We start from the raw sequence: 21797 nt of genomic DNA, 5'->3' as shown, positions 1-21797 counted from the left end.
CTATATGAACTACCGTGTGTACCGCGTGTCCTCTCATCCTGTGGACGCCTTTCTCTCCAGAGATGCCAGCACTTGCGGCGGTCCTGTCCCGCAGTGACCACTAGGGTGAGCGCGATCTCATTCCAGCCTTAAAGAGCCAGAGCGCACACAGGTGTGAGATTGAGCTGATTGCTCCCAGATCACCCTGGACTATAAGAAGGGTCCTGCCCCTTCCTTCATTGCCTGGGCATTGTTTGTACCTACCCGTGGTAGTCTTTAGTCTTAGTCTTAGTTTTAGTCTTTGCAAATGGTCCCTTGAGCGTTTTTCCTGTTCCCAGTGTTCTCGCTCCTCCTACCTGTATCCCGTGCTATCGTGTTCCTGTGCTGTACAGAGTTGGAGTCGTATTGTGTCGCCTACTACACCCGCTGTGTTTCAACGCACCTGTTGTCTGCCTGCTACCAGAGTTCCATCCGAGCCTAAACCATCGCTACTGTCTGAATTGCCACAGGTACCTTTATCCGAACCATAGACATTGGCTTTGTACCCTGTTTGGCCAGTGGGTCCATATACGTACAGATCATGACAGTACGCTCAAGCCATGGACCCCGCTGGTCAATCCAAGACCATGACGACATCACAGGTGATGCGGGCGGATATGCTAGACCTATGTCTAGACAGGACCAACTCCTCCAGGCGTTGAACATTATTGCACATCGGCTGTATATGCAAGCTGCCGTTCCCCTACTACATCTCCTGGCAGTACGGATACTCCGACTACACCTCCTGGCAGTGCTGATCCCCTGTTTTCTCTGCCACTACCTCATTGCTATGATGGAGACGCGAGGACCTGCAGGGGATTTTTGAACCAGTGCCAGTGCAAGAGCATTTTCTACTCACGGCGCAAGGGTCGCTTTAGTCATCTCTCTCCTCACTGGCAGGGCCCTAGCATGGGTGAACCCTATCTGGGAACAACAAGGACCAGACCCATGATTTCCAGGTGTTCCTACGGACATTTCGTATGTATTTGAGGAACCTGGACGAGTCCCGACGGCAGCCACCTCCTTGCTGAATCTTCGCCACGGAGACTCTTCCGTGGGCGAGTACGCCATTCACTTCCGCATCCTAGCAGGAGAGTTGTTATGGAACAACAAGACCTTGGTGGCAACATATTAGCAGGGACTGTCCCCCGAGATTAAGGACGAGCTTGCCGCAAGAGATCTGCCATCTACCCTGGACGATTTAATTCTTCTGGCCGCCCGGATTGACATAAGGATCCAAGAGTGGTTCCAAGAGGCTCGTCGGGAGGGAGGACTCCCTAGTCCGGCTCCCACATTTCAACAACCCCTGCTGTCCTCATCAGCTGTTCCACCTAAGGAGTCTTTAAAGATGGACCATCTCAAACTGTCTATCCAGGAGAGACAAAACTGATGCACTTCGGGACTCTGTCTGTATTGCGGCCTCAGAGGCCATCTTGTACGTCTGTACCCCCAAAAGCCCCATAGCCTAGGGTTGGTTGGAGAGACAACTCTGGGTGAGGAGGGACTTTCTTCCAAATTGTCCATCCCCGTGACCATAGTGTTTGGCGAAAAGACGCACCAGGTCTCTGCCTATCTGGACTCTGGATCCGCAACTAACTTTATATAGAGAGACTTGGTGGATCTTCAGTTGCCTACAACCTCCCTGTAGAGGCCTTTAATCCAGTGAAGGGACTGCCTCTGCCGAACCCGATTGTAGCTGTGACCAAGTGGGAGCCCTTCATTCTGAGCTCCTCTCGTTTCTTGTCCCGTCCAAGGCCGTCAACCCTCTGCTGCTGGGCCTGCCCTGGCTCTGACTACATGCCCCAGTACTGGACTGGAATTCTGGAGAGGTTCTCCAGTGGGGTTCCAAGTGCCTCAACCGCTGCCTGGGACAGATCCATCCGGCCCAGCCTCCCCAGTCTTAGTCATTGGCAGGATTACCTTCTCACTACTCACAGTTTGCGGATGTCTTTAGCAAGAGAGACGCTGCCTTCACACCGGGCATATGACTGCCCTATTGATCTGGTTCCTAACGCATCCCTTCCCCGTGGAAGGCTATACCCTCTCTCCTTGCCAGAGACTGTCTATGTCCTCCTATATTAAGGAGAATTTGGAGAGGGGTTTCATACGGAAATCCTCCCAGGCCGGGGCCGGTTCTTCTTTGTCAAAAAGAGGGACGGATCTCTTCGACCCTGCATCGACTACCGGGGTCTCAACCAGATCACGGTAAAAAATAGATATCCGTTGCCATTGATTTTAGAACTGTTTAATCACATTCGAGGAGCCAAAAGTTTTTCTAAGCTAGACCTACGGGGCGGCTTACAACCTAATCCAGATCCGCCAGGTTGACCAATGGAAGATGGCATTTAACACTTGAGACGGTCACTATGAATACCTGGTAATGCCCTTTGGTCTGTGTAACGCTCCCGCGGTCTTCCAAGAGTTCGTCAATTACATTTTCCGAGATCTCCTCTATGTCTGTGTTGTGGTCTATCTCGATGACATTCTGATTTTTTTCCCCAGATCCAGTGACTCATCAGAGACATGTCCTTCATGTTTTGCTGCGATTAAGGGAGAATCGGCTGTATGCCAAGCTGAAGAAGTGCGTGTTCGAGTGAAAATCTCTACCCTTCCTGGGCTACGTTATCTCGGATAAAGGTCTCAAGATGGATCCTGAGAAGGTAAAGGCCGTCCTGAAATGGCCACGCCCTCAAGGCTTAAGGGCCATACAGCATTTCTTAGGATTCGGCAAATTTTACCGGCAGTTCATCCCAAACTTCTCCTCACTGACCGCTTCCATCTCTACCCTCACCAAGAAAGGCATGAACGCCAAGGTGTGGACTCCAGAGGCAGAGGCCGCATTTAATGGCTTGAAGAGTGCCTTCACGTCAGCCTCAACAGTGGTATGTGACTATTACTCCAAGTTCTTCTCTTCCGCAGAGCGCAACTACTTGATTGGGGATCGGGAGTTACTGGCCATCAAACTGGCTCTAGAGGAGTGGAGACACCTATTAGAGGGTGCAGCTCATCCCATCCTGATATTCACTGACCACAAGAATCTCACTATCGCCATATGGGCCAATGGCCAGGTGGTCGCTGTTGTTTGCCCGGTTTCAGTTTGAGGTCCACTACCGACCTGCTGACAAGAATGTGAGGGCCGATTCCTTGTCCAGGTCATTTGAGACAGGACACCATGGAGTCTCCAGAAAATATCATTGACCCATCCTGTATCTTCTCTGTCAACCCTCTGGAAGTTAGAGACATCCCTATGGGGAGGACTTTTGTGCGTCTGGCAGACAGTAGAAGAATCCTCCGCTGGGGACACAGCTCCAAATTGGCAGGTCGCGCGGGTGTCCATAAGACCCGAGACCTGATTGCCTGTCAGTTCTGGTGGCCCACACTGCCCAAAGACATCATGGACTTTGTCTCCTCATGCTCGGTGTGCGCAGCAAACAAAGTTGCTTACTCCAAACCGGCCCTATGCTCCCTGGCAGCATATTGCAATGGACTTCGTTACGGATCTGCCTCCCTCTGCTTGATGCAGTACGGTCTGGGTGATGGTAGACCAATTCTCAAAAATGGTTTATTTTGTTCCGCTGACCGACCTACCTATCTTCTTTTTCTCGACTGGACTACCTCTTCATCAAACACATCTTTCGCCTACACGGCCTACCTGTGCATATCGTGACTGATCGGGGGTTTCAGTTCTCCTCAAAGTTCTGGAGGGCCCCCTGTAAACTCCTCGATATATAGTTGGAATTTTCCTCAGCCTACCACCCCCAGTCCAATGGCCAAGTTGAGAGGATCAATCAGATCATGGAGAACTACTTATGACAATTCCTTAACAGGCAGTATGATGGCTGGGTGCAGCTTCTTCCTTGGACCGAGTGCCCCTATAACAACCACAGTCCACCGCCTCCACACCGTTCTTTATAGTCTACGGCCACCATCCATGTATACCTCTCCCTGTGTCTGCTTTGTCCCATGTGCCTGAAGCTGACTCTGCATTCCGGGACTTTCTACAGATCTGGAAGCAGACCCAGTCCTCTTCTGCTGGCGGGCGAACGGCAGATACGAGGAAAAGAGAGCTGCCTCAGTTTCTTCGGCCACCAAGGTCTGCCTGTCCTCAAGAAATATCCGGCAGAGGGTGCCGTCGTGTAAATTCGCTCTCCGGTTCCTCAGACCCTTTGAGATCTTGCAGAGGATCAACCTGGTCTCCTATAAGCTTTGGCTACCCGCTACCCTCTGTATCCCTAACTCCTTTCACGTGTCTCTTCTGAAACCTGTGGTCCTGAATCGCTACTCTAAGACTCTTAGCCCTGCTGTTGCCCCCAGTGGTTCTGCTGAGATATTTGAGGTTAAGGAGATCCTGGACACCAAAAAAGTAAGATGAAGAACCGTTTATGTAGTAGATTGGAGGGGGTTTGGTCCAGAGGAGAGGTCCTGGGAGCCAAAAGGGAATCTCAATGCTTCTACCATCATTAAGAAGTTTCTCTCTCGTTCTGGTCCCAAGAAGAGGGGGCGTAAGAGGGAGGATACTGTAACATCCGTCGTCGCTGACCATGAACTCCTCTCATTCTGCCGACGCCTTTCTCTCTAGAGATGCCAGCACATGCGGCCGCCCTGTCCCGCAGTGAACACTAGGCTGCGCGCGCAAGCTCAGTCCAGCTTTAAAGAGCCAGAGCGCACACATGTGTGAGATTGAGCTGATTGCTCCCAGATCACCCTGGACTATAAGAAGGGCCCTGCCCCTTCCTTCATTGCCTAAGCATTGTTGGTACCTACCCATGTAAGTCTTTGCAAATGGTCCCTTGAGTGTTTTTCCAGTTCCCAGTGTTCCCATTTCTGCTACCTGTATCCTGTATCCCGTGCTACCGTGTTCCTGTGCTGTACAGAGTTGGAGTAGTTTTGTGTCACCTACTACACCCTCTGTGTTTCACCGGACCTGTTGTCTGCCTGCTGCCAGATTTCCATCCGAGCCTAAACCATTGCTACTGTCTGAATTACCACAGGTACTTTTATCCGAACTATAGTAACATGAAATTAATTTACAAAGAAAACTTTTATTTACTTTAATGTATTAAAGTGTATGCCATGTCAAGTAAATGTCAAGGCATTTGTAAACAAACACATTCCAAGGCTGCGGACACTAGATGTAAGCTTGAGAACTGAATATTGATCTATACGCAATCTGACTAGGGTGGTTGCTATGGGAATGCAGAGGGTGCAGTCGCACGTGGGTCCTGTTGCCTGAGGGGGCTTAAAAGGTCCTTTTACCCCCTATGAGGAGACAGTGCTATAAATACTTGTGATACTTGTGGGCCCTGTTAGAGGTTTTTCATTGGGGTCCAGGAGCTTCAAGTTATGCCTCTGGATATGAGAGTATATTGAGTAATGGTTATAAGAGCGCAACTATTAAAGACTATAGAATCCTCTTTAATCTACATCCAACATAATCGGATACAGTTATATTCAAAATGAGGGACTTCTATATGAAACTTTTCTGAACAATATTTTGGGGTACATGCATGTTTATTTAAGTGACCAGGTTTTCCCCTCCATGGGAGGAATACCTATGTAGTTTATTTATTTATATAATATAGGAGCACGTTCCTATACAGTTGGGTGGTTGATGTGGGAGTCTGTCCTCACATTTTTGCCTCCCAAACCACTAATAATGCTACAATGGGAAGGATAATAGTTTTTTAAACATACCTATGCTGCCTAAGTGAGCCCATCGTGAACCATGAAAAAGAGTTATTTTTTCCTCTGGGTGCTGTATGCAAAAAAGCACTGAAGAGAGTCCTGCAATTCAGAAATTGTCCTGCATTCTAAGCAGAAACTTCATAGAATCCAGGACACTTCCTGGATTTAAGGACTCCTCAGTGCTCATTTGCATATGGCGCCCGGAAGAATAAAAGCACTTTTTTTTTATAGTTCACGATGGGCTTACTTGGGCAACATAGGAATGTTTTAAAATCAATCATCCTTCCCTATATAGCGGTTGGGGAGACGAAAATGTGATAACAGACTCCCTTTAATTTGTACGACAATCCACCATTACTTTACAAAATTCCCTACAGTTCATTTATATTCAGGTTCTAGAATTATTTATGAAGAGACCCAGCCTTGCGTATTAGCAATTCACAATTGCCGGGGAGATGTGCAATTATGACACTGTGGGAGGGCGCCATGCTGAGGCTTTCATGTCTGCCTCTCCGGTAATCACTGTATATCATCTATTTCAGATGAAGTCAATCAATCCCTGCTTTCAAATGTCTAAAAGGGATATTATCTACAGCAATATAGAACAGTTCCTTAAAATAGTTTCATATTTTAAACTCTAGTCTATATCTGTTAGCATCAGTTAGTTGGGCCTCCGTCCCTTACGGAGTACTTAGAGGAGGTGTCTTAAAGACGGCCCTGTTCCTAGGCCAGCACAGAATAAGTGCCTTGCTGCCAAACATCCTGTGGATTGATACCAGGACACAGTGCTTGTGTTAGTCTTTATTACTTCTTAAATAGATCTAGGGACTGAGTGGAAGCAAGCGACCGTTCATTCAGAGGATTCAGTACAGTAGTCGCTTTCCTCCAGCAGCCTCATGGTAATTTTGGAATGCAGGGTCAAACAACAAGCTCAGTCATTGGAGTATTCCCCGGTGACTCCCAGATTGTGTGCCAGGCCATCCAGGCTAATCACTTCAAGTGCTTTGTGGAAAAACTGCTTTTGCTTAGGTCTGCATGATACTGTTCCACCAGTGGAAAAACATGAACACGATGAGGGGTGTAGTTAGCAGACAAAAATATCTTTACAGCAGACTACGTTCTCTTTTTAGCTTTCCACACTTAAAAGTGTGAGTAACAGTTACTTCACTCTAAAGCGACGAAGGCAGAACTGACTGTACTTGAAGACTCCTTAGCCTTGCTGTCCTCGAGTTGCGGATGACTGCTGTGTAATAGGTATGTTGAGCAGACACCACTCTTTGTTTTGAGCTTTGTGTTGCTGCCTTTTTAAAGATGTTTTTGGAATAGGTTGTTCTATAGACCATGCGGATGATCAACCCTTTGTTTATTCGAGTTACAACCAAGCTGCCTTTAGAGTGCTTCAGCCTTTTCTTTTCCTCCTGAGCACTACACTGATTCTGTGTTGTTAAGGGTTCGGTGTACATGAAGTGATGTTCTAAATAGTCATCTTTTTGGGTGTAAAATATTTGTTCCCTTCCTCCTTTTTGTCGGAGCTCTGTATATTGTTCTTTGTTGTTGCACCTGCTGGAAGAAACAAATAAGAATAGTCACGGAGTGTGTCAATTGAAGAAATGTTTTAATACTGTCATTCATATAAATTGGCGCTTTTAGGTTCTGTGCCCCCTAAAAATGTTGCATGAAAGTAAATATACTTCATGCCATGTAAATGTCTCTACTAGTGTGTGACGTTCTGTGTTGTCATTCATATGCAACCTTTATTAGTGCGAGGAAATCACTTTATAGTTTTATAAACTGTATATTTCTTAATTGAAATACATTTATAATTTTATTTTATTTTGTTCTGTACTGCTCTAATACAGAAATGGCTAGTTCATTTAAACTCTTGATGTAAAAAAAATAAATACAATTCATTTTTATATATATATATATATATATATATATATATATATATATATATATATAAGATAGATATAGATAGATATCTATATATATATATATATATATATATTTATACACATATGTAATGTTTTTTATTATTTTTTTCATGTTTTTTACATTTCTGGTCCAAGCTAAAGTACATATTCCAGCCTTACTGTTTCACTGTAAAGTTGCTTGGTATATTTTTCATAAGTACTTGGTGATGTTTAAAACACTGACTCAGATGAATGCTGTTGCTAGGATAGACAAAAAGAAAACGGTTACTAATGTTCGCCTGACTGACTGGCCACCACATGTGCAAATATCCGGAAGTGGAGCTCATGTTTTTCTTTAGATGTTGGAAATTTGCTTCTGGTCAGAATGTCTCACATTTTCAAGGTACGTCCTGCTCTCATTGATTCATACAACAACTTCAACTTATCCGGAAAAGTTGTTGCATTAGTAATGGTGTAAGGAAAAAGAAAAGTAATTTTCCCCTCTGTACATAATGCTTCAGCCAGTCCTTAATTACTAGCTACGGTTTTTCAGAATATGTTGTTTAAGTTTTTCTATTAGTGTTTTTGATCATATTCGTTCTTTAGTTTTATATTTAGTATAGCTTTAACTATTACAGGTGATTTAAAAAACACAATAAAAAAAAAATATGTTGGGATATGGCAAAGCTGGGATAAAAACTTTACTCTCCCATAGACCAGAGCCAGCTTGTATATGTCGTTTTGCGTTTGTCGTTTAGGGTTAACCTGTGCTTTAGTTATGGAGTTTCTACACCTACATTTACTTTTACAGAAACCTGAAATATACTTCAGCCCTGAGATTTTTAGAAAAGTAGCTTTTCTCATATGTGGTTGCTAGGGACACACTACCTAACAGCCACAGTATTTTCAATATCTTTATTAGGCAGTGCATTCGCAGAAACCGGTCCACTAAAGATTCAAAGATCAGAAAAAAGAGAGACCTTGTGTCATTCAATACCGTCTTGGGTCCTGCCAAGGCAACCGGACAACCTGCTCTCCAGTCTGCGTCTTACACTGTGATATTTAAACTTTTGGGGGGAGGCAGCATTATTGAGGGTACCTTTAAAACAAGGTGGATAAAGTCCCAGCAGAACCAGGATTACATGACCAGGAGAGTTGGTGCTGTTGTGCTGAGCGTTAAATATTAAAGTATGAGTGAATTTATGGAGTTCCCTCTTACACTCCTCAACATTAAAATTGCAACACCAAGAAGGAAAAGTTTTGGAATTGTGGAAATCGCAGGATCGATAGACATGTTACTAGTATGCAAATGATAAAGAATTGGAAACAATTGGCCACCCTACGACATATAGGAATAGGGACTCATATGATGTCATGGATCTCTGGTCTCTGCTCCTCCCCGTCAGCTCAGGTCAAGGTCAATGGGCACCTCTCATCCTCCTTTACGATTACTAACGGCACACGCCAAGGCTGCCCCCTATCGCCTCTGATCTTTATCTTATGCCTGGAGCCCTTGTTGTGTCACGTCCGCTCCAACCCGGACATTACAGGCGTGGACCTGGGAGGCAGATCCCATAAGGTTGCCGCTTACGCGGATGACCTGCTGTTTTTCCTCACAGCCCCTAGAATTTCCTTGCCTAACCTGATGGTGGAGCTGAGTAGATACTCGAGATTATCCAACTTCAAAATAAACTACCATAAGTCAGAGGCCCTTAATATCTCGTTAACACAGACTTTGGTCGCTGACCTGTCAGAGTTTTTTTCCTTCAAGTGGGCAAGGGACTCGCTTAAATACCTGGGAGTCCGACTTCCCAGTGATCTTTCTCGCCTTTATGCGGTGAACTTCCCTTTGCTTCTTCAACGTATAAAGGCGGACCTGGACTCTTGGACGTCGGGCACTTTCACCTGGTTCGGTAGGTGTGCGATTTTTAAAATGAACATCTTGCCACGGATTCTGTATCTCCTACAGGCCCTACCGATCCATATCCCACGCCCGTTCTTTCAGTCCCTGCTGTCCCTGGTGCACAAATTCATATGGGCAGGGAAACCAGCACGTATCGTCCGATCTTTGCTCTTTCGTGTAAAGGGGGAGGGGGGCATTGGTCTTCCGGACTTTGTCTCCTATCATCACGCCTCCCACTTGACACGAATCTTAGACTGGTTCCGGCACGGCGGGATGAAAGAATGGGTGTCTATGGAACAGGCGTTTATGTCTATCCCATTGCAGGCTCTGCCGTGGTTGGGCAGACATGTTCCCAGGGTCTCGCGGTTACACCTGACAATCGGCCCCACTCTGGCAGTCGCAGCGTGGGTGTTTACTCGGGCAGAGTTCTCGCCGTCCCCCTCCCCCTATTTCCGATCTTGGGAAACCCTGCCTTTCCACCGGGACTGGATAGTGGTCCATTTCAAGTATGGTTGCGGGCGGGTAAGGGGCAGGCCCTGCAATTTCAGCAGGAGGGGAGGTGGATGACGAGCGATCAAATACAAGCTCTGTCGGACCCTGTCCCTTTCTCGACATGGCAGGTTACCCAGTTGCGACATTTCCTGGCGTCCCTAGAACATCCTGGAGAGCAACTACGAGACTGCTCCGTGTTTGAACTCCTGTGTACAGGCACAGGCACGATCCGACATGCTTTATCCAGAATCTATGCGTTTTTGATCTCGCCCTCCAATTTGCCGCCACCTCCGTACTTGCTCAGCTGGGAGAGGGATTTGGGCGAAACATTTACACCTGAACAACAAGACCGCCTGTTCACCATGACGCATAAGTCCTCCATGGCCAGTAGATTCCAAGAGGCAGGGTTTAAGATATTGTCCCGTTGGTACAGGGTGCCTTCCAGATTGCATGCTATGATCCCGGCGGCCTCGCCATGATGCTGGAGATGTGGAGACCATGTGGGTACAATCCTGCATATTTTCTGGGACTGCCCACTCCTGACTGGGTTCTGGTCCGAGGTGTGGCGCATTTCCTCAAAGTTTACGGATTACCTTCTCCCGAGATCCCCGGGCCTCTTCCTGCTTCATCTGTGTGAGGTCCCACTGCCCTCGTATAGACGTTCGGTAGTTCGACACCTGGTAAATGCGGCTAGGGCATGTGTTCCTGCACTGTGGAGACAGTCCTGTCTTCCGACGGTGGGCATGTGGTTCGGCAAGATCCAGGAAATCATGAGAATGGAGGACCTCACGGCATCAATGAAGGGGACTCATGCCTCCTACCTAAAAACATGGCGTGAATGGATTCGTTTCCAAACGACCGAGGAATATAAAATAATCATGGCCTCGTGAATTCCTGTCTAGATCCGGTATGTCAGGTCAGCTTCCCCCCCCCCCACCTCCCTTCTTGTTTTCTCCCTCCCCATTTTTCTCTTCTTTCTTTCCTTACTAATTTGCCTCTCCTTCTCTCTGTCCCTGTTTCTCTCTTTAATGCTCTTATGCACACTTCGGACATACCATGCACGGCTGCGGGTTCAGGGTGCATATCGGAGATTTCCTAAATAAGTGTTTTCAGCGACATGGTACTCTCAGGTGACCCCATGTGTTGATGTGAGGCTGATAACTGACCTGTGATCTGTTGCATGTTTTTCACTGCCATTTTCGCACTATGTTGTGTATATTATTTGTACGATTTGTGATATAAAATAACAAAATGACAAATTAAAGAATTTATAAAAAAAAAGAATTGGAAACAAAATGTTCCAAATATCTTGATTTATTTAGTATTGAGTATAAGCACCACGCACAAAAATACACGCATTTATACGCCTTGGCAATGAAGTTAGTACGGTAACCACTTCCTGACCAGAGGCTTTACCCCCCTTCCTGACAAGGCCCATTTTCAAGTTTTAGCCATGTGCCAATTTAAAAGCTAATTGTTCTTCTATTACTCTTCCAATCTACATGTATTTGGATTGTTTTTCTCAGAACATGTTGGGCTTCCATATTGTGTAAAAAAAGATGTGATGTATTTTACATTTTTAAAAATTTTAAAGGAAAAAAGGGAAATAAATGGAAAAAATATGTGAATATGTAATTTTAGGTGATGTTTTTTTTTTTACATCTGGTGCATGCTACTGGGTAAACTAACCTAAATACATATTTGTCAACTTGTGCCGACTTTAGCGATACAAAATGTGCGCGCATTTCTTACACGCTGGGCGCAAGGCGGAGCTTATGAATGGTTCGCAAACTGGCTTTTGGAGAGCAGGTTTTCCAAAGCTGGTTTACTGACACCATACGACCATTATAGATGTTGTGAAGTGCCAAAACACTGTCAACACCCTCAAAAATACTCTTTTTAGGAAATTGGATTCCCCAAGTTATTAGTTTAGTGACTTTAGTCTCCAGACCAACCTCCAGCTATCATTGCATCGGAGATAAAAGTGGGACTCATCGCTGAAGAGGATAGACCTCCATTCCAGCCTCCATTGCTGTCTTGCTGTGCACCATGATAGCGTTTTAAATGCGGTGCTGTGTGGTCAATGGAACACCTGTTTCTGGACGTCTGGCTTGCAGCCCAATGTTGTTCAAATGCCTTCTGATGGTTTCCGCCCTAGGCTTGGGTTGTGATGTCCAATTTCACTTGCAGTACAGAATGGATCATTACAAGCCATTTTTCCAATCACACAATCCGTCCATTAAGAAGTTTTTCCTCCGCGCACCTCTTGCTGTCATTCCCGGGCGTTGTTGTATTCCGAACCTCCGGGACACGCAACGTTGAACAGTGCTGACATCTCGGCCTAGGCGCATAGTGATTTGTTGGAGTGAGAAAACAAGGTCTCTCAGTTCAAGGATTCGAGAAGTGACGATAACTGGCACGTCGACGAACAGGAGGCATCGCACAATCATCCCACACGACTTGACACAATTTATGAGGTTTCATGTGTCTAAAAAAAACTTTGCTTTCAATCCGGCATTTATGCACCTCCCACATACCACAGATTGGAGCTAGCTGCTCGAAAATTTGATCATTTGCTACCTCCTTGATTTGCATAACCTTACGGCTTGCCCTGTTTGGTGTTGCAATTTCAATGTTGAGGACTGTATAAGCAATGATGGTATAACTATACTAGTGGCACATAAGATCACTTTTGTCGTACAGCACTGGGGTTTTGCGCTTGATTCCAATTAGGACAATATCTGCATGGAGTTTGTATGTTTTCCCTATGTTTACATGTGCTTTCTCTAGGTACTCAGGTTTTCTCCCGCACTCTAAACACATACTAATAGATCCATTCCTATGAAATTATCCATAGATTGTGTGCGTTTGAGTCGGAACAATCTGACTGCAGTCTCCATACATCACTCCAGAATATATTGGCATTATAAAAGTAATGGGAAATAATAATGTGGATGACTTTTTGTGTCAGAGAGTTTAGGTATTATGTATTATTATCATACCTCCCAACCGTCCCGGATTCAGAGGGATAGTCCCGGACTCCGCTCGCTGAGGGCTCCCCGGGCACAGTGCTACTTTAAGCGCTGTTCTCGGGGAAGCCCTTGATGGTACTGTCATTTATGAGCAGAATCCCCGGCCAGAGTCGTCAACGGGGATTCCGCTCAAGGATTAGCCACTGACGTCACTGTCCATATATGGACAGTACTGTCAATGGCTTCCCCGAGCACATCGCTTAAAGTAGCGTTGTGTCCGGGGAGCAGGGTGGACAACTGTCTCTGACTGGGGTGACCTCAGTCAGAGACACAGACCGTCATTGGGTCGGTGCCGGGACCAGTATCGTGTGAGTCACTTGGTCTTGACCTCATGTCCAGAGACCAGGCAGGGGGGTGTGGGTGGATTGAGTGTCCGACTCACTAGTCACAGCCGCGCTTGTAGCTTTCCTGTGCTTAATTATCCTGGGAAAGCTACAAGCGGGGCTGTGCCTGGTGAGTCTCCCAATCCACACTGCATGCAGCAGCAGCAGCGGCAGCCGGTCTGACTATGAGTCTCTGACCAGTCACCACCCACACGCAGCAGACAGACAGACATTGCCGGCAGGATAGACTGAGATAGTGCCTGACGTTATTGACTGGACCCTCAACTACTACTGTTTCGCAGGCATTGGATATGACAGCTTCTATGCTGTAGTGGTCAGTTTGTCTGCCTTACATATGGAAGGTCGCTGGTTCAATGCCCAGCAGGGATTATTATTTTTATGTTTTTTAAATATTATTAATATCTTAATTGTATTAGGCTAAGTTCTCACTAACATTAATATATGTTTATCTCTCTTCCGTCAGAGGAAAGAGGATCGATACGTTAAACAGAAAGCAACGGTTCCATTAGATACAGCATAGGAGAATCTATGGGGGTATTATACTGTATGGTGGCAGCAAGAGGGCAATATACTGTGGCACTACCTACATGGCCACTGTGTCACTATCTACAAGGGCATTGGAAATATGGGCAGCTAAGGGGGCATTATACTGTATGGGGGCAGCTATGGGGGCATTTTGCTGTATGGGGGAAGCTATGGGGGCGTTATGCTGTATGGGGGAAGCTATGGGGGTGTTATGCTGTATGGGGAAATTTGTTTGAGCATTATACTGCATGGGGGCATCTGTATGGGCATTATACTGCATGGGAGAATATGTGTGGGCTTTATACTGTATGGGGCCATCTGTGTTGGCTTTATACTGTATGGGGGTATCTGTGTTGACTTTATACTGTATGGGTGCATTTATGGGGCATTATACTGTATAGTGGCAGCTAGAGGGCATTATACTGTGTAGGGGCTGCTATTTGGTGTTTTACTGTTTGGGAGGCACTATGGGAGCATGATACTGTCTGGGAGGCACTATGGGAGCATACTACTGCGTGAGCTGAATCGGGTGTGTATGGGCGGGGATTGGGTGGGATTAGAGGCGTGGCTTAAAATAAAAAAAATTGTCCCTCTTTGTGATACTTGAAAGTTGGGAGGTATGTTATTAGTACTAACATAGTACTGAGCATAAATCTTATGGCTTATGGCTGATCCGAGTGCGACCTTTTTGCTTGAGTTATCCTTTGTCTGAAGGGATAGTGTGTATTGTGCCTTGGTATCCTTGACAAGATGGATTTCTTAGTGCAAGGCCTTACAAAAGGCCTAGCCTTTTATTTATGTTAAATTTCAATGAACCACACATCAGAACAGCTGGCGTTACTCTCTTGTTTATATATGTGTCCAGCCTATTCTGGAAGTTGAGAAAGTGAAAATAAAGCAAGCAAAGTGGAAAGGGCTATATCCTTGGAACATTAAAGGGAGCTTGTCACTAGATTTGGAGCTAATAAACCACCAGCTTGCCGTTATGAAGCTGTGGTTTAGTATTCCAAACCTGCCCATGTAAAAAATGGACGTTACCGGAATAGTTAGTAAATTACATGTTACTGAGAGGAGTCCGGAAGAAGAGTCCTGTGGCACATGATGCCAAGGACAGTACACCTTGCTTCACTGCACATGGACAGTGTACAGTCCTCTGCTGAATATCTTCATGTACTATACTGCTCTGGTTATATTGATTTCGATGTTTGATACATAGTTTTAAATGTTAGACCACTTGGAAGGCTCGGACATGTAAAATTTCAACATCTGCTGTTGGGAACAGTCAAGATGCCGCCATGCACATTAACCAACTCTGCCAACTTTTATCCAATTTGTATGGCCAGCTTTACCGTTGCATGTTCCTCATTATATGTCAAGTTGTACTGTTGTATGGTTGCTGATTATCACCCTCCTCTGTTAACAGTTCGGAAAATCCAGATGTGGATGAAGGTTTTATGGAATCGCATAAGTAGTCATCCATAACACAGCATTATTAGAAACAACTTATATGATTATTATACATCAGCTGAGACAGTCTGGAGTTTCAAGTTCATTGTTTATAGTTGATGTCCAGCTGGCAGGGCCACTGCCGTTAAAGGGAACATTTTGTAACATTTTAAGCATGCAGCTTGCATGTGACTTTTGTGCCAAATTTTTTTATCCCATGTTTTTCATCTTGATATATTGATCTTGATGATCTCATGAATGTTAGGGTGTATTCACATCAGCGATCGGTTTCCGTTTTTGGTTCCGTCAGACCTTTCTGTCGGAGGAACCCATCAATGAAAAGGCAAACGGAAACCATAGCTTCCATTTTCATTACCATTGATTTCAATGGTAATACTTCCGCTGGTAATGGTTTCCGCTTGTCTCTGTTCCGTTAGGTTTCAGTTTTCTTTATGGAATCAATAGCACAGTCGACTACCATTTGCCTTTTCGTTGATGGGTTCCATCGACGAAACGGTCTGACGGAACCCATCAACAGAAACCGAACGCTGATGTGTACAGGCCCTTACCTCCACATGTGACTGCATGTCAAATTGTTCTAGTGACCGTGAACAATTTTCTACAATTATTCTGATAATTATTCTGATAAATTTCCATGTGAAATTATAAAATTCAAATAATCCTGGGGTTTAACTCCGTTATAAGCTTTGGTGGTCATAAGTAGCTCATAGCTTTAGTGGTTGACTATCAAGCAAAGTATCAGTGAGTCGCATCCACAACTGACAGTTGCATTTCATCTCCTATTGTACAAAATAATTAAAAACAATTGCAGCTCTAACCACGTCAGTCCAGAAATATCCAAGTCTGCATTATTTTACTCTGTATCACAAATATTTTAAAAAGAATGTGTTCAAGACGCCATTTATATTTGGCTGGATGTTTCTGTACAATATAGACTATTTTTACTCAGGGGTGCAAAGTCAAAAGGAAATTGTTAAATTGCATCACTGGAGTATGTTTATTTTTTTTTAAAGAAAGATGATATATGCATATCCAGTGGAATTTCCTGAGGGCTGATTTGATCAGTGCAAATTGAAATCTTTATTGTACATGGTAAATGACTGTTGTGATTATTAAAATATGCTTAAAGGGGTTGTCCAACTATTAAATGTTATAGCAATATAGTTCAGCATTAAAAATGAATTTGTTTTGTAATTTACATTATATTACAAAAATGCTCCAGTTGCGAGATATTCCATTTACTTCATTATAATAGCGTCCCCTGGTGTTCAATCTGTATAGTAATGTGCATGTCCCCCTGCTGAACTGATTGAGGCAGGATGGACATGCTCAGTTCCACTCTCCACTCTCCAACTGCCAACAGCCAATAGAAAATTTTTTCTCTGCTTGTCCGTAAAGAAGTAGAGTAGAAGCTTTTATTCAGAAACACAACTTTTCTTCTTCAGTTATATAGGGCTTGGCTCTCCCTCTAAAAAGAAAGAGAGGAGGCAGAGGAAGCGAAACAGAACTATCTGCCCATACAAGTTATGACAGGGAGGGGGAGTAGCTGCCGTAGAATGGGTATGCCCCCTAACCTGCCAGCTTAAAGAAAATCTAGTAGAGTAATTGGAGCAATGAATTGGGTGATGTCTGGATATATGTGAGGTATAGGACTGGTTCTAGCTTTGTTACAAAGTGATTGTCATACACTATATAATTACTTTTTTTTTCCCAGCAATTCTGAGACAACCCCTTTAACCCCTTCCCGCCGCAGCCCTTTTTCAGACTTTCATTTTCGTTTTATCCTCCCCTCCTTCCAAAAGCCATAATGTCTTTATTTTTCCGTCAATATAGTACTATGAGGGCTTGATTTTTGCGGGACGAGTTGTAGTTTTTCGTAGCACTTACTTATTTTTCCATATAATGTACTAGGAAACGGGCAAAAAATTATTTGTGGGGTAGAAAATGAAAAAAAAAACGGATTCCTCCATGTTTTTTTGCGCACCGTTTTTATGGAATTCACTGTGCAATTAAAACAACATGTTTTCGTGGGAAAATTATACAATTTATGTCTAATCTTAAACGCAAGACTACTGAAGGGTACAAGACAACGAGTGAACGATTACGGTGTGCATACACGGCATTTTTACACTCTCCGTCAACGTCTCTGGGGGAGACCTGGAGGGAAGCCAAGCGGCAATTTGATCAGTGGTTAGATAAAAGAGAAAGTATTTATCGGTCCCAATTTGATGCTGATCTCATGCGTTTCGGCAATAAAGCGGGCAAATTATTAGCACAACTAGCGAAGGAAAGGTATGCACCGTCGCACATTTTAACACTTAACGATACCAACGGAATTCCTACATCAGATCCTAAAAAAATGAACACTATTTTGCGTAAGTATTACCAAGCCCTTTACTCAGACACGCCCATTGACCCCCAAAAAGGTAGGGAATTTTTGGAGAAGGTAAATTTGCCTGGGCTCACTCAGGAGCAGAACGATTACCTGAGCGCAGAGGTTACATTGGAGGAAATCAGGAGTACCATTAGGACCTTATCTAACAGAAAGGCCCCGTTGCCAGATGGGTTTACGGGAGAATTTTTTAAGTCCCTAAGAGAGGAAGTTAGCCCTATCTTGGTGGAATATTATAATATTTTACTAAGGACCGGTACTTTCCCAGCGGAGGCCAAAATAGCACATATAAAGGTATTGCCCAAGAAAGGGAAGGATCCTCTTGACTCGGGGTCATATCGTCCCATATCATTGATAGACCAAGACCAGAAATTACTCACCAATATTCTAGCTAATCGTTTGTGTAAAGGATCTGCCAGACACAGCTTCTGTGTCGACGCCCGTGGTTACTCAGTCTGCACCTGCTCCTAAGTCTGATGGAGTGACTCCTTCTACCACTCAGGAAGGGAGGCTGAGGAGTGGGAGAGCCTATCACAGCCTGGCCAGACGGTGCTAGCGCCCGCCCTCTGTCTATTTATACCTTCGTTTCCTGCTTCTCCTTTGCCTGTGATTCTGCTGTTTTCCTGGCTCTGCTGCTGCTTGTACTATTTGTCCTCTGCTTCATACTGACCCTGGCTTTACTGACTACTCTCTTGCTCTGCGTTTGGTACCTCGTACACTCCTGGTTTGACTCGGCTCGTTCACTACTCTTGTAGCTCACGGTGTTGCCGTGGGCATCTGCCCCTTTTCCCTCAGCTTCTTTGTACCCTTGTCTGTCTGTCGTGCACATAGTGAGAGTAGGGACTGTTGCCCAGTTGTACGCCGTCGCCTAGGACGGGCCGTTGCAAGTAGGCAGGTACTGAGTGGCGGGTAGATTAGGGCTCACCTTCTGTCTCCCTACCCCGTCATTACAGTTTGGCTATGTATCTACCCGCATTGGTGGGAAAATCCCAAGTGGGCTTTGTAAAGGGCAGGGCAGCAGTGACTAATCTGCGCAAGGTGTTGACGGTGCTAGAAACAGTCAGGCATGATCCCCAGCCAGGTACCCGGCCGGCACTCTTGGCGCTAGACGCAGAGAAAGCTTTTGATAACATACAGTGGGAATGGCTGGGGATGGTGCTGGATAAGATTAATGTCCATGGAGCCTTTCGGATCTTTTTGAAAGGTGTCTACAATAATCCCCAAGCTCACGTTTATTCCTCAGGATTTCGGTCTGCTCCGTTTCACTTGCATAAAGGGACCTGTCGGGGATGTCCCCTGTCGCCACTATTATTTAATCTAGCACTGGAACCTATGGCTAGATTTCTGGAGGAGTCCACAGTGTTCAGAGGTATTCAGGTGGGGTCTCTGGTAGTTAAGTTAGCCCTGTTTGCTGACGACGTTATACTTTTTATGTCAAATCCTCAAGAGCATTTATTGCCGGTCTTTCATTTTTTACAGGACTTTGGGCAATGCTCGGGATACAAAGTCAACATAGCTAAAAGCGAACTGCTGGAGTTGGGCAAACCGTTACCTAAGACCTTTTGGCAATCTTTGGGATGTGGGATATCTCCAGTCAAGCACTGCATTACTTATCTAGGCTTTAAGATAGGGAAGGTGCCTGAAACCCTGTATGGCCTGAATTATCCACCGCTATTTAAAAAAATACAGGCGGAACTCACCAGATGGTGTCAGTTGCCGTTATCCCTTCTGGGGAGGTGCCACTTAATTAAGATGGTTAGTTTCCCCAGACTGCTATATCCCTTTCAAACACTCCCGCTCTTACTGAAACATGTGGATGTCTCCAAACTGACTTCCTCATTCACAAAATTTATATGGGCAGGAAAGAGGCCTCGCATTGCACTCACTAAGCTCATGATAGGCAAACATGAGGGGGGCTGAAGTTTCCAAATATCAGGGGTTATAACGTGGTATGTCTCTTTCGTCATGTAGTGGATTGGCTTCACGAAACGAGCCATTATTCCAACTTAGATCTGGAAGGGGCGTATGCCTCACCTTGGAACCTGAAAGCCTTGTTACACTGTACAGTTGCTTCTCTTCCGTACCGTCTCAAAACCTCCATTGTGCTGAGAGATACAGTCCTAGCCTGGAAAGCGGTTCGTAAATTCTTTGACCTGCCTCACCTGCTCTCTAAACATATGCCGTTGTGTGGACTGCCGGAATTCCTACCGGGAGTAGACAGTGGGGATAGATTTGCCTCTTGGGGGGATGCAGGCATTAATAATGCAGGGGACCTTATGCATATAGAAGAAAGGTGATGGTTAACCGGGGCGGAAATCACCGCTAAACTCAGACCCTTAGAGGGTAATGTTAATTTTTTACAAGTTCTTCAGGTGCGCTCATTCTGCACCTCTAGGCTCAGGGATTTGAATAAGGAAGCCACCACTCATACTCTAGATGAGGTCATAGGCCCAACGACTCTTCGGGCGACTATTTCAAGGTTGTATAGAGCACTTGGGGATTGTTTTGTCCGCCCGCGACCACAGGCTATGTTCAAAGTCTGGGAACGATGGACTCAAGATCCAGGTATAGGAGAGATCATATTGGGGGGTTGGGAGATGGTACGGAAGAGTATCGTAAACGAGAGCTGGAGGGAAACCTATTTTAAATTAATGCATTCGGCTATATATGGCTTCAATATTTTGCCTTCACAGTCCTTCCCCGATCGCATTACGTGTTGTCCCAAATGTCACACCCCCCTGACGAATTTGTGGCATGGAGTATGGGGTTGTGCTCATACTAAACGATATTAGGTGATAGTACACAACTATATTTTGGATCATTGGAAGGCGAAACTTCCAATGACGCCTCAAGCGCTGCTATTCCATCAGGCGCGACCGACGTAGGAAGAGGGTGCTCGAGGGATGAGATCTCCTCCCCCTTTGGTACACACGATTTTACTGGTGGCCTTGAGATGCCTTCTAGGCAAATGGCTGGAAACGGACACGCCGGGGCTAGACCTGATAGTGTCCCGTTTGAAACAGTTATTAGCTCTTGAGCGGGTGGAGGTGGAAAGACGGAAAGAAACGGGAGCCAAGAAGTTATTCGCTAAATGGCAAATATTTATAGAATCGCAATGCACAGCGGCCGAGGTGGTGGAAATTGTTACGCCTTTCAGGCACACAGCGTGTTATCATACGCAGCTTCTGCCAGGCACTTTAGGAGGCTTGCAACTTCAGTCTAGTTAGGGGATAGATGGGACGTAGCTACTCATTGATGACCTAAGTCGTATTCAGGAATAGGGGAAGTCATGTTTTTTCAGTTGATATGAGGTTCAAAACTTATGCCAGGATTGTATGTTATGCTATGTTAGTTTAATGTTATTTTGTTGGCAGTTGCGTGCTGTTCACTTATGAGGCAACCTTTATGTGAAATGTTTATTAGAAAATGTGAAAACTGTTAATAAAAAATGATGTTATAAAAAAACAAAAAACAACATGTTAACTTTATTCTGTGGGTCAATACGATTACGGCGATACCAAATATATATAGTTTTTTCTATATTTTACTACTTTTACAAGTAAAAACCTAAGTGTAAAAAAGAAAATTTATTTTGTGTCTCCAAATTCAGAGAGCCATAACTTTTTATTTTTTCGTCGATTAAGTGGTATGAGGGCTTATTTTTTGCGGGATAAGCTGTAGTTTTTAATAATACCATTTGGGGTACATATGACCTTTTGATTACTTTTTATTTCTTTTTTGTGGGAGATTAGGTGACCAAAAAATAGAGATTCTGGCGTTTACAATTTATTTATTTTTTACGGCGTTCACCGTGCGGGTTAAATAATGATATATTGTAATAGTTCAGAGATCAATGGTGAGGGAAACGGAAGCTAAGGTATCAGTTTGCCTTTCAATTGAGGGTTTAACACGACGGAAACCTCAGACGGAACCACTCAATGGAAGGGCAATGGAAGGGCAGCGCTGATGTGAACAGGCCCTTAGGCTGTGATCTAAATGCATTTTTTTGCTGCAATTTAATTTTTA

General features: G+C 44.8%; 1 protein-coding gene across 3 annotated transcripts in view; it reads left to right on the top strand.

Annotated features, from left to right (window-relative positions):
- The window catches only part of TIAM2 (TIAM Rac1 associated GEF 2), a 393945-nt gene that overhangs the window by 137306 nt on the left and 234842 nt on the right, over positions 1–21797 (top strand). The window contains exon 1 of one of the 3 annotated variants that reach the window (XM_075862683.1): positions 6838–6957. The exons of the other annotated variants lie outside the window; for them this stretch is intronic. The gene's annotated coding sequence lies outside the window, so the exon portion shown is untranslated. Of the gene's footprint in view, positions 1–6837; positions 6958–21797 lie in introns of those variants that run through there. 3 annotated transcript variants of the gene reach the window in all.

This window comes from Rhinoderma darwinii, chromosome 4, assembly GCF_050947455.1.
Source record: "Rhinoderma darwinii isolate aRhiDar2 chromosome 4, aRhiDar2.hap1, whole genome shotgun sequence".
NCBI lineage: Eukaryota > Metazoa > Chordata > Amphibia > Anura > Rhinodermatidae > Rhinoderma > Rhinoderma darwinii.
Note: the sequence above shows the minus strand (reverse complement) of the source record. Positions and strands in the feature narration are given on the sequence as shown.